Here is a 16,950-nt window from a genome sequence, read left to right as displayed (position 1 = left end):
CATTAAGTTGAAACCAAGGGATTCAACTAGCATGACTTTACCCATGTGTTGATCCCTTGAGATTGCAACTCTACCTAGACCCAATACCTTTCTTTTACCAGTGTCAGCAAATGTGATGTGACTTTTGTCAGATGGACGTAAGGTTGAGTCCATAAGAAGACTTCGCTTGCCAGTCATGTGATTAGTACACCCACTATCAATAATCCATTCTGAAGCAGTTGGTGTCGTACCCTACAGTGCAGTTAGGGGGATAGGCTTCACGAAGAGAATTGTGAAGCATAAACATTTGATGAGCAAGTGGATTATGAAAGCTTAGATCAAGGTTAGGACTGATCGCGAAAGTAGCAAGCGACTCAGGAACAAAATACATAATAAGACCATTTGGGCATTTGATCTTGCGCCCTACAAGATGTTTAAGGTCCCCAGCAATAGCTTCAGACAATTTTGGTTTTCGGCTGGAGACCTTTCCCTGCAAAAGAGAGTTACGCTTTCTTAGCCACCCACATCTTCAAGGGTGGCTTCGAAGCAATGAGTCTAAGTGCAGCATCTGAAAACTTTGGCTTTGGAGCCCTAGCAAAAAGTCTTGCAGGTGGACAATAATACTCATAAGAATAAGCAGAGTAGTTCTTGGTCTTATGAACATGGCGGTTTGATGAAACGCGCTCATATTCATAGGCCTGAGTATGGCTTCCCTGCAAAACTTTTGCATTAGTGCGACGCAGGTGAGTCCTTTGTCTGTATGAAGCCTTTGGACCATATGAAGCCTGTGGTCTGGGGTTTGTCTTCTTCACTTGTGGTGTCATGACGACATTCATAGGAAGATTCTCCAAACACCTTTTCGGCACCCAGACTTTCTTCATAGGCGGCCCATTCCTGCAGTTAGTACCAACATACTTGGCAAAAACTTCACCATTCTGATTCTTAAACAATTTATAGTTTGCATCAAAGGATTCATCAATAACAATGGCATTAGCACAAGTGAAGCCAGATAGGGTGGATGGATCCACTGAAGGTTCCTTTGCAGTAACCCATGTGGTTTGGGGTACTGCTCAGGTTTCCATTAAGAGCCATCAGCATTCATTTTCTTTTCGAACCCAACACCCTCTTTCCTAGGGTTTCAGTTCAGGATCTGCCTTTTGAGAACATCACATAGTGTCTGATGCCCTTTGAGACTTTTGAACATACCTGTTTCAAGCAATGTCTTCAACCTAGCATTCTCATCAGCAATAGCAGTGGTATCCTCAGTAGAGGGGTTAGTTACCACATCAGCAGTTGAAGATATTGAAACAGAAGCAGCAGTAGAACATTCAGCAACAGAAGTACCGTTATCACGCTCAATGCATTTAAGACATGGTGGTTCAAATCCTTCCTGAGTGGAACTGAACTGTTTGGCGCGAAGTGACTCATTTTCCTTTTGAAGATCTTCATTACCCGCTCTCAATTTCTCAAGATCTTGCTTCCTTTGAAGATAATCATAGGAAAGCTTTTCATGAGTTGTTGAGAGCGTTTCATGACGACTTTCAAGTTCCTCATACTTAACATGAAGATTTTTTATGTCTTCAATTAAGGACTGAGATCGAGTCATTTCAGCGTCTAACAGGTCATCGCTTTTGTCTAATAGTTTTTGAATATGTTCCATAGCTTTCTGTTGTTCAGTTGCAATTTTAGCAAGTGTTTTGTAGCTGGGTTTGGAACCACAATCAGAGTCATCTTCACTTGATGTTTGATAGTGAGTGGTGCGTGAGTTTACCTTGGCACCGCGTGCCATGAAGAAGTAGGTGGGAGTGGAGTTGTCCTTGTCATTAGCATCGGCGTTGGTGATGAAGTCATTGTCTTCAGGGTTGAAGATGGACTTGGCAACGTAGGCTGTAGCCAGACTTGCAACGCCAGAATCAGACTCCTCCTCAGACTCCACCTCTGCCTCCTCAGAAGCAGACTCCTCCTCTGAATCCATTTCCTTGCTGACAAACGCGCGGGCTTTGCCAGATGAGCTCTTCTTGTGTGATGAAGACTTTGAGGAAGACTTGGAAGAAGACTTTGAGTATTTCTTCTTCTTCTTCTTGTCGTCAGAATCATACTCCTTTCTCTTCTTCTTCTTCTTCTTCTCATTGTTCCACTGCAGACACTCAGAGATGTAGTGACCAGGTTTCTTGCACTTGTGGCATGTTCTCTTCTTGTAGTCATGAGCAGAAGCTTCATCATTTCTTGAGCTGGATCGTGAAGACTTTCTGAAGTCTTTCTTCTTGGTGAATCTCTGGAACTTCTTCACAAGCATAGCAAGCTCCCTTCCAATGTCTTCAGGATCATCAGAACTCCAGTTAGATTCTTCATCAGATAAGGAAACAGCTTTTGCCTTCAAGGCGCGAGTTCGCCCATAGTTGGGGCCGTAGATGTCTCTTTTCTCAGAAAGCTGAAACTCATGTGTGTTGAGCCTTTCAAGTATGTCAGACGGATCGAGTGTCTTGAAGTCAGGACGTTCTTGAATCATTAGGGCTAGGGTGTCAAACGAGGTGTCAAGTGATCTCAGGAGTGTCTTGACGATTTCATGCTTGGTGATCTCAGTAGCGCCAAGAGCTCGAAGCTCATTTGTGATGTCAGTGAGGCGATCAAACGTGAGCTGGACATTCTCATTGTCGTTTTATTGAAGCGGTTGAAGAGGTTGCGAAGGACACTGATTCTTTGATCTCTCCGGGTTGAGACGCCTTCGTTGACCTTGGAGAGCCAGTCCCAGACTTGCTTGGATGTTTCCACAGCACTCACACGGCCATACTGTCCTTTGGTCAGATGACCACAGATGATGTTCTTGGCAGTGCAATCCAGTTGAACAAACTTCTTGACATCAGCAGCGGTGACACCTTCACCAGCCTTGGGAACACCATTCTTGACGACATACCAGAGGTCGACATCAATGGGTTCAAGATGCATGCACATCTTATTCTTCCAGTAGGGATATTCAGTTCCATCGAAGACGGGGCACATAGCGAAGACTTTGATTATCCCTGCAGTCGGCATAGCTAAAACTCTAGGTGGTTAAACCGAATCACACAGAGCAAGGGAGTACCTTGCTCTGATACCAATTGAAAGTGCTAGTGATCGACTAGAGGGGGGTGAATAGGCGATTTTTATGAAAGTCTTCAAAACATGGAAGTTTTGAAGACAAACGATAGAAATAAACCTATTACCATGCAACGGAAGGTAGACTACACTAAGCAAGCCATAGTCAAGTATTCATTGAAGTGAAAGCACAATGACTAATAGCAGCTAGGCAGTATAGATCAGGTAGGAAGATAGTGTGAAGCCAATCAGAACAATCAGTTACTAAGTGAAGACAAAAGATAATGCAATGACTTCACCAGGGTCAACAGTAAGTAAAGGAATGGGAAGGACGAAACCAGTGACTCGTTGAAGACAATGATTTGTTGGACCAGTTCCAGTTGCTGTGACAACTGTACGTCTGGTTAGGGAGGCTGAGATTCAACTCAGAAGACCGCGTCTTCACCTTATTCCCCTTGAGCTAAGGACACCCAGTCCTCACCCAATCACTCTGGTAAGTCTTCAAGGTGGACTCCCAAACCTTCACAGAATTTGTTCACCGGCGATCCATAATGACTCTTGGATGCTCAGAACGCGATGCCTAACCTGCTGGAGGATTCACAGTCCTCAAGTGTAATAAGTCTTCAGATCACACAGACAGGAAGACTTCAGTGATGCCTAACACTCTTTGGCTCTGGGTGGTTAGGGCTTTATCCTCGCAAGGAATTCTCTCTCAAAGGCTTCGAGGTGGGTTGCTCTCAAACGACAAAAGCCGTACACTAACTCTGAGCAGCCAACCGTTTATGGTTGTAGGGGGTGGGCTATTTATAGCCACTAGGCAACCCGGCCTGATTTGTCCGAAATGACCCTGGGTCACTAAGGAACTGACACATGTTCCAACGGTCAGATTTCAAACACACGCGGCAACTTTACTTGGGCTACAAGCAAAGCTGACTCATCCAGCTCTGGATAAGATTTGCTCTCATTGTCTTCATTCGAAGACATAGGATTTTGGTTGAGCATCACTTCAGTCACTCTAACTTTGTTCACTTGGACCCCACTTAACAGTACGGTGGTTCCTATGACTCAACAAAGAATAAAAGGAGACAACGAAACATCTAAGTCTTCGCGCCCATAGTGTTCACGCAATGTCTTCTCTTGTCATAGTCTTCAATGTGAATATCTTCACATACCACCATTGTCTTCAATGTCTTCATACATTTTTAGGGGTCATCTCCGGTAGATAAAGCGAATCAATGAGGGACTACTACCTGTGTTATCCTGCAATTCTCACAAACACATTAGTCCCTCAACCAGGTTTGTCGTCAATACTCCAAAACCAACTAGGGGTGGCGCTAGATGCACTTACAGAGGTTGGTCACTGGTCGAGGCAGTCGAGGCCTCAGGAGCTTCGTCCTGAGGGGCTTGGTCTTCTATTGGGGTAGTCGAGGCCTTAGGAGTGCCATCCTGGAACCGGTCCGTTCCAGCCGGCCGCGGGGTGCTGCTTTGGGAGTCCTTGGCCGGGCGTTCCTCCTAGAGCGCCATCAGCACCACGCTGGCCGAGTGACGGGTGGCGGCCAGGTAAAGTACCAGCGGCTCGAGGTGGGTTACGTTACCATCACTGGTGGGCTCATGAGGTACATCTTGAGGTCTTGGAACACCGCATCGGCCTCCGGAGTCCACTCGAGTGGTCCCTTCTTTTTCATCAGCTTGAAGAATGGGATGGCGCGCTCCCCCAGCTTGGAGATGTAGCGCCCTAGCGAGGTTACACTGGCCGCCAGCTTCTGCATATCCTTGAGGGTCTATGGCGGGCTCATCCCTTCTATGGCCTTGACCTTCTTGGGCTTGGTCTCGATTCCCATATGCGACACCAGAAAGCCCAGCAGCTTGCCGGAGGGGATGCCAAACATGTATTTCTATGGATTGAGCCATAGATCCACCTTGTGCAGGCTAGCGAGCATTTCCCCCAAGTCTTCAATGAGATTCCTTGCCTCCCAAGATTTCGCCACTATATCATCAACATAGGCCTCAGCGTTCCACCCGAGCTGCCGGCCTAGAGTGATGTGCATCAGCCGCTGGAAGGTTGCTCCGGTGTTACGCAGCCCGAATGCATGTAGGTGTAGCAATACACCCCGCATGGGGTCAGGAAAGCCGTCTTGCACTACCATCTAGATTTGGTGATAGCCTGAGAAGGCGTCCGAAAAACACAGCAGGTCGCAGTCAGCGGTGGAGTCGATGATCTGATCGATGCGTGGAAGCGGGAAGGGGTCTTGGGGGCAAGCCTTGTTGAGGTTGGTGAAGTCAACGCACATGCGCTCCTTCCGACCCTTCTTGGGGACGACAATCGGATTCACCATCCACTCTGGGTACCACGCCTCCCGAATGACACCGGCTTCTTGCAGTTTGCGTGTCTCCTAGACGATGAACGAATGCTTTTCTTTGGACTGCCACCGCGCCTTTTGCTTCACTTGGTGCACATTAGGGCATACCCTTAGGTGATGCTCGATTATCCACCTTAGGATCCTGACCAGATCCTTCGGCTCCCATGCAAACACATCCTTGTTCTTGCGCAAGAAGCTGACCAATGCCTCCTCTTGATCTGAAGGGAGGCCGGCACCTATGGTGAAGGTGGCGCCCGATGCCCCGTCCTCGTCAACTGGTTCTTGCTTCATCTTGGCGCGATCATGGGAGAACAGTTGCTTCTTCTTTGCTGGCGCAGCCCCAGAAGCCTCTAGGGCTCCTTCCTCACCTGGCCGCATGGCAGCCGCGGCCCTGAGGGCGAGCTTGAGGGCCGACAAGGCTTCCTTGGTGTCCACGGGCACAGTGAGGACACCGCTGCTCCCCGACATCTTCATGAGATTGTAGGCGGGGTGGGTCACTGCCATGAACTGGTCCAAGGCCGGGTACCTGAGAATGGCATTGTAAGGGAGGCCAATGTGGGCGATGTCGAAGTCGATGAGCTCGGTGCAGTAGTTGTCGCGGGTGCCGAAGGTAACGCGGAGGAGGATCTGCCCCAAGGGGCTAGTGGAGCCGTCGACGACCCCCGGAGAAGGGTTTGGCGGGGTGGATCCGACCATGTGGTACATGAAGCAAGCCGAACACCTCCACAGAGAGCACATTGAGGCGGGCTCCACCGGCAATGAGGGTCTTGGTGACTGCCACATTGCAAATGGAGGGGGTGCAGAACATCTGGAGCGCGCCGGTGCCCGTGGTGCTCCCGGGATGGTCCCTCGAGTCGAAGGTGAGGTCTGTGTTGGGTACCGCCCAACCCAGCGGAGGCCCCCATTGCTCGCAGGTGGCACCCACCTGGCGAAGGAACTTCTTGACGTGGCAGTCCGAGGGAGGTGCCCACAAACCACTGAGTAGGGCTGCGACAGCGCGAGGCGCCAGAGCTGCGAAGCGCGCGGTGAAGAGGCTGCGCAATTCTTCCTAGGAGGCCATAGAAGACCCCGGCAGGTTAAGCAGCCAGGCGCGCCTGCGAGGGCCATAGGAAGCCAGTTGGCCATTGCCTTGTCGTCGCCGCCGGCCGTCAACACAGCTTCCCTGTACGCCTGGAGGAAGACTGTCGGGTCAGCCGCGCCGTTGTATCGGGGCGGCAGCTCTAGCTTGAACTTGGCTGGCCACTACACCTGGCATAGGGCGGGAGTGAAAGGTCGGAGGCCCTCGGCCTCCATGAAGGTGCGCATCAATTCGGTCTATCGATGAGCGGCCGCCATGAGAGCCGACAGCGGATCGCAGCGGACAGAGCGGCGGCTCTTCGATGCACCCCTACCTGGCGCGTCAAATGTCGAATTTGGGGTTCCGCAGACCCTTGAGAGGTTTGAACTCTGGGGTGCATGTAAAGAACTCGTCCTCCCCAGTCTGCCTGCTCGCTAATCTTACAGCCTTGCTCGACGAACCGAATGGACAAGAGTCACAGCAGTTTACCTAGTTTCGGGCCACCTTGCGGTGTAAAACCCTACTCCTGCTTTGTGGTGGATTGACCTCGAGGGGCTGAGGATGAACTAGTACAGTGGAGAACGACCTCAGGAGGAGAGGTGTTCTTGTGCTTGATGAGCTGGTGGGTGTGAGGATGATCTGAATGACCCGTCCCCTCTATGGTGGTGGCTAGGTCCTATTTATAGTGGCCTTGGTCCTCTTCCCAAATGAAGGCGGGAAGGGATCCCACAACGACCAAATTTGAAGGAAGCCAACTAGTACATGCTATCCTGACAAAAGTAGTCTTCACCTGCAAGAGTCTCTAGTGGTGACGCCACGGTGGGCGCGGTGATAACCTCCATCCTGCCGTCCTGTCGGCCTTGGTCTTGTTGCACCTGAATGGAAACCTTTGCTTGATTCCTCGGGACTCCGCACCCGTGATTGCCTCCTTAGCACCAAAGAGGAAACTAGTACATTGCACCCACCTGGCCTTGGTCATCATGGCTCACGTCATCTGAACCTCACGACGTGAACCTTGCATAGATATCTCCGCTCCTCGGGAGCCATCCTGGGGAGGCCGCCCCACCTAGAGGTCCCAGTGTCGTCCACCTTGCGAGGCTTGGCCCCTTGCAAGGGTCTTGAGTTGTTGATGTTGAAGCTGGGCCGTACTAGGCCATCGATGGAGCCACACCATGGGCCACAGGCAAGCAAGTATGGGTACCCCCGTTGCCAGAATGCCGATAGGCTGGTTGAATAGTAGTCGGTTGAGGGCTGGATGAACAGTAGCCCGTGGACGAACAATAGCTGGTGGAGGTAGAAGGAAGACGCGGTGGATGAATAGTGTAGGTGGAGGCTGAAGGAAGTCGACGGTGGGTGAAGTGTAGCCCATGGAGTCCTGTTTTGTGGTACGCCACACCCCTCCCGTTGAACAGAACCCCCGTTTCGACCGTAGCACTCCAACACAAGTCTGTTTCCTCCGTTTTGCAGTACTCCACACCCCTCCCGATGAACAGGATGCCATTTCGACCGTAACCGGTCGAAGAGAAGGCCGTTTCCTCCATACTGCGGTATGCCAGACCCCTCTCAATGAGCAGGATGTCGTTTCGACCATAGCCGGTCGAACATAAGGCTGTTTCCTTCGTACTGCAGTAAGCCAGGCCCCGTTTTGGCTGTTCCGTCCAAGTTGGTTGGCTCCTGTTGAACAGGATGCATTCCAACCCAGTCTGTTGCCTCCCGATGAACATGATGATGTATCTCCGTTCCGACCCAGACGGTTGGCTACCCGATGAACATGACGTCGTTGTTGTCGTCCTTTGCCTCTGCATGTACACGAGCCCTCGCTGTACATATGCGTGAGTAGGCGTTCGTGACGCCCCCCCACATGTACGTACGTGGCCGTATTTTTTGGCATGTGGTTGTATGTATGTGTACAAGGTTTAGAAGGAACTGCCTGAACTGGTACGTCAGGGGCTCTACTACTACACGTGCCGCTGCTTCCTCGACCATGGTTCATCGTTGCAGAGAGACCGATTGACCAGTATGTACGTACACGTTCACGACTAGAATGACAACGCTACGTACGCTTCAACCAAGTGGGTCCTGGCTATCAGGGAGGATAAGGAGGCATTTGCTTGCGTGCGAAGTTATTGATGGTGGGTCCGAGCTATCAGGGGGAGGATTCATTTTTTTGCGTCTAATATGGAGGCACTTCCTTGCGTCCCAAGATATAGCTGGTGGGTCCCAGCTGTCATGGGGAAAACGTTTTTTCGAAAAATACTGAGGCCCTTTCGGTAGGTCCCCGCTGTCAGGTGGAGCCATCATTATTTTGCGCGTAATAAGGAGGCACTTCCTTGTTGCGGCCGTGGACCCAGCTGTCAGTCTCTCCACATGCAGTCCTCTTCCGATGTAAGTCGTTCCTTGACCACGTTGATCACACCACACCGAGAGCACCAAGGCAGTGGACGATGGCGAGGCCTAGGAAGGGAATGACCCGGAGCCAGGGAAGACTCGGCAGCTGTTTCCCACGCGGAGGGGAGTACGAGGGTTTACTAGTTGGGCTGCAGTGTGAGGTTTCCGTCACCAGAGAATAACAGGAGGTCTGGGTGAGTATAGGGATGGCCAGGCTAGCGATGGGAGTAGGGTGGGGCGGTGAGGCCTGCACGGAAGCTGAGTCGACCACGGGAGGCAGGAGTAGGAGGCACAACCGGCACTGGTTTGGGCAGCTGGAGCAAGAAGACTAGACCTCGTGTTATTCTCCGGTGACGGCATCCTCACACTGCAGCCCAACTAGTATTCTCGAAGGGTCTCTCATAACAATTACATGTAGTATCATGAGCAAATTCAACAATATAGCTATCACAAAACATATTCTTAACACGATCCACATGTATGCAAAGTTGACACTCTTCCAAAATAGTGGGATTAACATTAACTAAAGTCATGACCTCTCCAAACCCACTTTTATCAAAAACTTCATAAGATTGAACATTCTCCAAATATGTGGGATCTAAAGTGGAGACTCTTCCAAACCCACTTTCAATATTATTGCAAACATTATAATCAATCACATATTCATCATGGGGCTTAAATAAATTTTCAAGATCATAAGAAGAATCACCCCAATCATGATCATTGCAACAAGTAGTGGACATAGCAAAGCTAGCATCCCCAAGCTTAGGGTTTTGCATATTATGAGCACAATTGACGTGTTTTTGGCATGTGGTTGTATGTATGTGTACACGGTTTAGAAGGCACTGCCTGAACTGGTAAGTCAGGGGCTCTACTACTACACGTGCTGCTGCTTCCTCGACCATGGTTCATCGTTGCAGAGAGACCGATTGGCCAGTATGTATGTACATGTTCACGACCAGAATGACAACGCTACGTATGCTTCGACCAAGTGGGTCCCGGCTATCAGGCAGGATAAGGAGGCATTTCCTTGCATGCAATGTTATTGATGGTGGGTCTGAGCTATCGGGGGGAGGATTCATTATTTTGCGTCTACTATGGAGGCACTTCCTTGTGTCCCAAGATATAGCTGGTGGGTCCCAGTTATCATGGGGAAAAACATTTTTTCGCTAAACACTGAGGCCCTTTCGGTAGGTCCCCGCTGTCAGGTGGAGCCATCATTATTTTGCGCGTAATAAGGAGGCACTTCCTTGTTGGGGCCGTGGACCCAGCTGTCAGCCTCTCCACATGCAGTCCTCTTCCGATGTAAGTCGTTCCTTGACCACGTTGATCATGTCACACCGCGAGCACCAAGGCGATGGACGACGGCGAGGCCTAGGAAGGGAATGACCCGGAGCCAGGGAAGACTCGGCGGTTGTTTTCCACGCGGAGGGGAGTACGAGGGTTTACTAGTTGGGCAGCAGCGTGAGGTTGCCGTCACCGGAGAATAACAGGAGGTCTGGGTGAGTATAGGGATGGCCAGGCTAGCGATGGGAGTAGGGTGGGGTGGTGAGGCCTGCGCGGCAGCAAAGCCGGCCATGGGGGGCAGGAGCAGGAGGCACGACCGGCGCTGGTTGGGGCAGCTGGAGCAAGAAGACCAGAGGTTGAAGAAGCACGACGGTCGTTGGATGGACATCGTACGGTCACCGCAGCTAGAATCGTTTATATTGACTAAGTTGACAAAGCCTTGCATCCGCGTCAACTTAGTAGGCCCACAAGTTAGCCTCCAAATATGGTGGGTCCCACTTAGCAACGGGGGTATTCATTTTTGTGTGCGTAATAAGGAGGCACTTCCTTGCGTGCGAAGATAAAGGTGGTGGGTCCGAGCGGTCAGCGAGGGATTTTTTTTTATGAAATACAAAGGCCCTTCCGGTGGGTCCCCCCTGTCAGGTGGTGGAATCATTAGTTTGCGCGTAATACGGAGGCACTTCCTACTCACAAAAAAGGAGGCACTTCCTACTCACAAAAAAGGAGGCACTTCCTTGCGTGTGGCCGTAGACCCAGCTGTCAGCATCTCCACATACAGTCCTCTTCCGATAGATGTCGTTCGTTGACCACGCCGTGCCGATAGCACCAAGGTGGTGGACGACGGCGAGGCCAAGTAAGGGAACGACCCAGAGCCGAGGAAGACTCGACAGTTGTTTCCCACACGGAGTGTGCACGACCGTATGAGGGTTTACTGGTTCGGCTGCAGTGTGGGGCTGTCGTCGCTGGAGAATGTCAAGAGGTCTGGGTAGAGGGATGGCCAGGCCAGGGATGCGAGTAGGGTGGGGCTGTGAGGCATGCCCGACAGCACAGCCGGCCACGGGAGGCGGGAGCAGGCGGTTCCGCCGGCACTAGTTTGGGCGGCTGGAGCAGGAAGATTGGAGAGTGAATAAGCACGATTGCCATTGGATTGACATCTAACGGTATGACGCTGGTAGAGTCAATTGTTGACTAAGTTTCTTTTTTTGAGAAACCTTGTGTACGCAGGAACTTAGTTGGCCCATAAGTCAACCTCCAAATCTGTGGCAGACAACATAGAGCACATATGCTATTTTTTAATAATTTGTAGCCCATTTGCTAATTCTTAAGGAATTTATAACAGCCCATTTTCTTCCCAGCACCACGGTCAAAAAGTTCAACCTAATTTTGCATATTTGGGTGGAGTACGAACTGTTTTAATCCAGAAATGACAAACATTTATTTTTTAAGAACTTATTGATTTGCCAAAAATTTGTTTTATTTTTGTAAGCTAATAAGACGTGCGACAATTGAGTTGGTTTTAGGGAAAACCAGTGGTAAAAAAACAGCGCTGGGAAGGAAAACAACCACTACTGCAGGATGCTGCTAAGGCGACACTACAATCAGAGACCCTTCGACGAAACTGTGCGCGATGCAATAATTCCAAACGGTGGTGTAAAAACCCGTCAAAAATGTGCAAAACATTTGCGATGGAGGATGCATCAAACAAGGTTCAGATTTTAGTTGCGTGTGCGATGTAGGGCATACAGTTCAGTTCAATTAATTGTTTGATGAGGAGGGACAAAAGAAACGGGTAGCCAGATGAATGTGTGTGCGATATACAACATACGGTTCACTCGGATGAACTATTTGTGATTAGGAAACACAAAAGAAACGGTCAGTCAGATCAAGGTGTGTGCGATATATGGCATGCGGTTCACTTGGATGAACTGTTTCCGTTGAGACAAGAGAACAGAAACGGTTCAATATAACAAGATGTGTGTGATATGCGGCAAACAGGTCTATAATCAGAAATGTGTGCGAAGACTGATAATAACACAGACGATTGCTTCTAATAAGACGTATGTCATATGCTCTGTCTACACAACATCTATTGGCCATTGGGGGACGGGCGGTCATCCGTATACGCCATAAGTATGCGAAGAGCCATCCTATATCAGCAAGGACTAGTTGTTCCACCAGTAGCTTATGTAAGAGAACTCTAAAGTTAAGTGTGCTCAGGCTGGAGCAGCCATCAGATGAGTGACTGGATGGGAAGTTGTGTTGATGTTAAATTAATTGATAGGATGGGTCATATTTGTCAAATTAAATGACTGATACGACCCATCCCATGGGTTAATTTAACCTCGAGGTCCTTGTTTTATTATTTTTATATTTTTTAAGACATGTTAAAGAAGGTCTACCACATTAATTTTTGACAATGTGCGATACGTGGCATACAGTTGATCCATGCGACCTGTTTGTGATGGAATAATCCGTGTGTGATGTGGGCAAACACTTGCTAGTATTCAACCGTCTGCGATTGATGAATTCATCACCGACGGGTTCCCTAGTGTGGTCCGTGTTCATCTGATTAGCATCTACTTCTTGTGCTAGCTCGATGTTCCTTCTATCCTAAGTTTCCATTAACTAGTGGCATTTTACGAACACGCCACCGTTTCCCGCCATTTCCTCACATGTTTCCCGCCACACTACGATATTGTGCATAAACCTAGGCGGCGCGTGATGCACGGAGGCGACAAGTGCAGCCTGTAGCACATCCACCTTTTCCAAGCATGCCAACCCACCAATGCGCCGCCTCTGCCATCAACCTCGTCGACGAGGAAAATGAGCAGGCGCCATGGCCCGTCGAGGCCGAGGCGCTCCTCGGAAACGCGGTGGACGACGCCGTGATGTGCGTCATCGCCAGGGTTGAGCGGACCTTTGGCGCACGACGCTTGAGCGCCGCGGATCAAGATAGGCATGTCAGTGCCGACAGGCTGCAGCTTGCCGCACAACATGATCGATGGCGCGCCGCAGAGCAAGCTAGGCGCATCCGCGCCGATAGGCTGCGGCTCGCGCATGGTGAGACCGTTGGAGTGCCGCAGAGCGAGAGGCGCAGTGCGCCGCACAGAAAGAGCGGATCCATCGGCGCTTGCATGCTGTCGACACGGCGTCACAGCTGGGTACACGTCCCGTAAGTACCCCCATTCCTCGCCAAGAGTGGGCAAAGGCCCTCAGCGCCATACTTGCATCGAACGCCCTCCGCGCCGTTCACGTGGGTGGCTCCATTCGCCTTGTCCGCGGCCCACTGGATACCAACGCGCTGGTCTGTAGGCTCGACCGCCTCCTTGGCCCAGGTGTCCACCTGGGTGTAGTAGAGGAACATGGCCGTCGCATCCTTGAGCTGGTGATCTCTGGTAAAATAGCCAACTTGGAGCTCGAGATCGCGCTCCAGATGTACCGCGAGCATGTCGACCGCTTGGACGAATGCCTACACGAGTTCAGGTAGAGCCAAGAGCTACCATAGGCAAGGGCTGCTGGTCATGGTCTCACGGACGCATTTTATTTTGTTGAGTCATTTCGACGTGCATAGCTATGTATTCAGAGCAATCATAATATTGCTTTGTTTATTCTATGTTTCAATGTGTGTACTCTGTTTTCCATTCATATATGTTCTGTTTCAATGTGTGTGTATATACGCTTTCCATTCTGTATATGTGGATGATAACAGCTATATTCAAATTAGTATACAAAAACAGTTATAAAATGGAATTCATAATATATATATTAATTGTTCATTAGTCCATCAAAGAATATATATATATATAATATCATCACATATACGTGATGATACTTAACTACTAGGTACAATGCATAAAATTGGAAATGAACAATACTAAAACTAATAATCCCTCCTGGGGCCAGTATTCCGGCAGCCCTTCACCAGCAGCTCCCTGGTGCGTGGCGTCTTCCCAGTGCGAAGGCAGTACTCCGCCTCCTGCGCCTCGCAACGTTTGACGTACTGATCTGCCTATTCCTGGTGGACGCACACGAACGATCCTGCCATTTCGTTGGGCACCCACCGAAGCTCCTCATCGGTGGCACGCTCGAGCTTATCGGCCCACCTTCATGCAGCGACGAGGTGCCCAGCGCCTATGACCTTCCTCGCGAAGTACCCGTCTTCGTACACCTCCTCAGCACGAGGACGCGCCCGCCCCCAAAGCTCCGTTGCCTCCTTTTTCCCGGTGGCATCACGGACTTCACAGGCCGCCTGGTAGCTGGCTTCCTCCTCTGCCATCTCCTTCTTGAATGCCACTTGCCTGGCTTTCTCAGCCGGTGGCAGCGACTTCCACACACAAAGATTGTACTGGCCCCAAAGCCAATCCAAAGTTGGGGGGGCCGGCGCAACCTCGTCTGGCGGTGCGTAGGGGTCCTTTTCGGTGATATTCGAGTGAGCATCCTCGGGGGGCGGCAACTCCTCGTCGGCACGTGGGCTGACCGGCGGCGCCATGGCAGAGATTTGAGAGAGAGAGAGAGAGGTGCGAGCAAGGGGAGGATGTAGATGAGAATGCAGGGGGGACGTGAGGAAGTTAGTATTTATTGGTGGCCAGAATCTAGATCGACGGGGATAGTACACACGCCGGTCGCCAAAATTTACGAGTATTGTAGTTTGAATTACACACGATTCCCGCAGCAAAATGAGTGTGTGATCATAAAAGCTGACGGTTTCCAATACAGAACCGTGTCTGATTAATGATCCCCGCCACTCACCTACCAAACCTCGAGCCGCGAGATAGAGTGCCAATCGTGTGGGGGCGGTTGTCTTGCCAGATCTTTACATTTTCTTTTCTGAACACCAGATATTTACATCGTCTAATAAATTTTTAACTCGCACACAAGTACACAAAATATGATTTTTCAAACCTTCATGGTTAGGCGTTTCATGTAGATGTAGTTCAAATTTGAATTATGGTAATTAAATGGCTAGAAAATCACTTAATTGTCTTTAAAAGGTCAAATTACCCCTGAAATTTTGCAAATTTTCACACGACAGTTATATTAGTGCACGTTAAACATAGAAAAAATTCAAAGCCCGTAATAGGAAGCAATCTCCCGTTCATCATCAAACATGCATTGTTGCCTCTCGAAACCACGAACCTTCTAGTGAGTTGCTCCGGTTTATGAGGGGTGTATGTCCAAACTTTTGTCACACATGCCAATTTTTTTACCACATCATCTTGGTGGCATGACATTACATCAAGCAAGGTTTCCTGTTTTTCCGATCAATTTTTAATTTTTTGGAATTTAAATGCCATGGCACTCCATGCATGTGCCTATGCCGTGAGACCAATATGTTTGAAAAATCCTTCTAACTTACTGCACATGGAATTAACTCGCACACAAGTACACAAATGTGATTTTTCAAACCGTTATGGTTAGGCGTTGCAGGTTGATGTAGTTCAAATTTGAATTACGGTCGTTAAATGGCTAGAAAATGACTTAAATGTCTTTAAAAGGCTAAATGACTGCTAGAATTTTCCAAATTTTCACAGTATAGTTGTAGTAGTGCACGTTAAACGTAGAATAAAATTTGAAGCCCGTAAGAGGAAGTTATCTCTTGTTCGTCATCAAACATGCATTCTTCCCTCTTGGAACCACGAGCCTTCTAGTGAGTTGCTCCGGTTTGTGAGGGGTGTGTGTCCAAACTTTCGTCACACATACCAATTTTTTTACCACATCATCTTGGTGGCATGACATTACAGCAAGCAAGGTTCATGTTTTTCTGGTCATTTTTTAATTTTTTGGAATTAAAATGCCATGGCACTCCATGCATGCGTATGCATGTGTCCATGTCGTCAGACCAATATGTTTGAAAATTCCTTCTAATTTAGTGCACATGGAATTAACTCACACACAAGTACACAAATATGATTTTTCAAACCGTTATGGTTAGGCGTTGCATGTAGATGTACTTCAAATTTGAGTTACGGTCATTAAATGGCTAGAAAATCACTTAAATGTCTTTAAAAGATCAAATGACCGCTAGAATTTTCCAAATTTTCACATTATAGTTGTAGTAGTGCACGTTAGACATAGAAAAAAATTGAAGGCCGTAAGATAAAGCTATCTCCCGTTCGTCATCAAACATTCATTATTCCCTCTCAGAACCACGAGCCTTCTACTGAGTTGCTCCGGTTTGTGAGGGGTGTGTGTCCAAACTTTCGTCAAACATGCAATTTTTTTACCACATCATCTTGGTGACATGACATTACATCAAGAAAGGTTTCATGTTTTTCGGATTTTTTTAAATATTTTGGAATTAAAATGCCATTTCACTCCATGCATACATATGCATGTGCCCATGTCGTGAAACAAATATGTTTAAAAATTCCTTATAATTTACTACACATGGAATTAACTCGCACACAAGTACACAAATATGATTTTTCAAACCGTTATGGTTAGGCGTTGCATGTAGATGTAGTTCAAATTTGAATTACAGTCATTAAATGTCTAGAAAATCATATAAATGCCTTTAAAAGGTCAAATGACCCCTAGTATTATCCTAAATTTCACATTATAGTTGTAGTATTGCACGTTAGACGTAGAAACAATTGAAGGCCGTAAGAGTAATCTATCTCCCATTCGTCATCAAACATGCATTGTTCCCTCTCAGAACCACGAGCCTTCTAGTGTGTTGCTCTGGTTTGTGAGGGGGTGTGTGTCCAAACTTTCTTCAAACATGCCATTTTTTTACCACGTCATCTTGGTGGCATTGTTGTGGAACGTAGTAATTTCAAAAAAATCAAATGCACACGCAAGATC

Source organism: Triticum urartu, chromosome 1 (genome assembly GCF_003073215.2).
Source record: "Triticum urartu cultivar G1812 chromosome 1, Tu2.1, whole genome shotgun sequence".
Taxonomy (NCBI): Eukaryota; Viridiplantae; Streptophyta; class Magnoliopsida; order Poales; family Poaceae; genus Triticum; species Triticum urartu.
Note: the sequence above shows the minus strand (reverse complement) of the source record.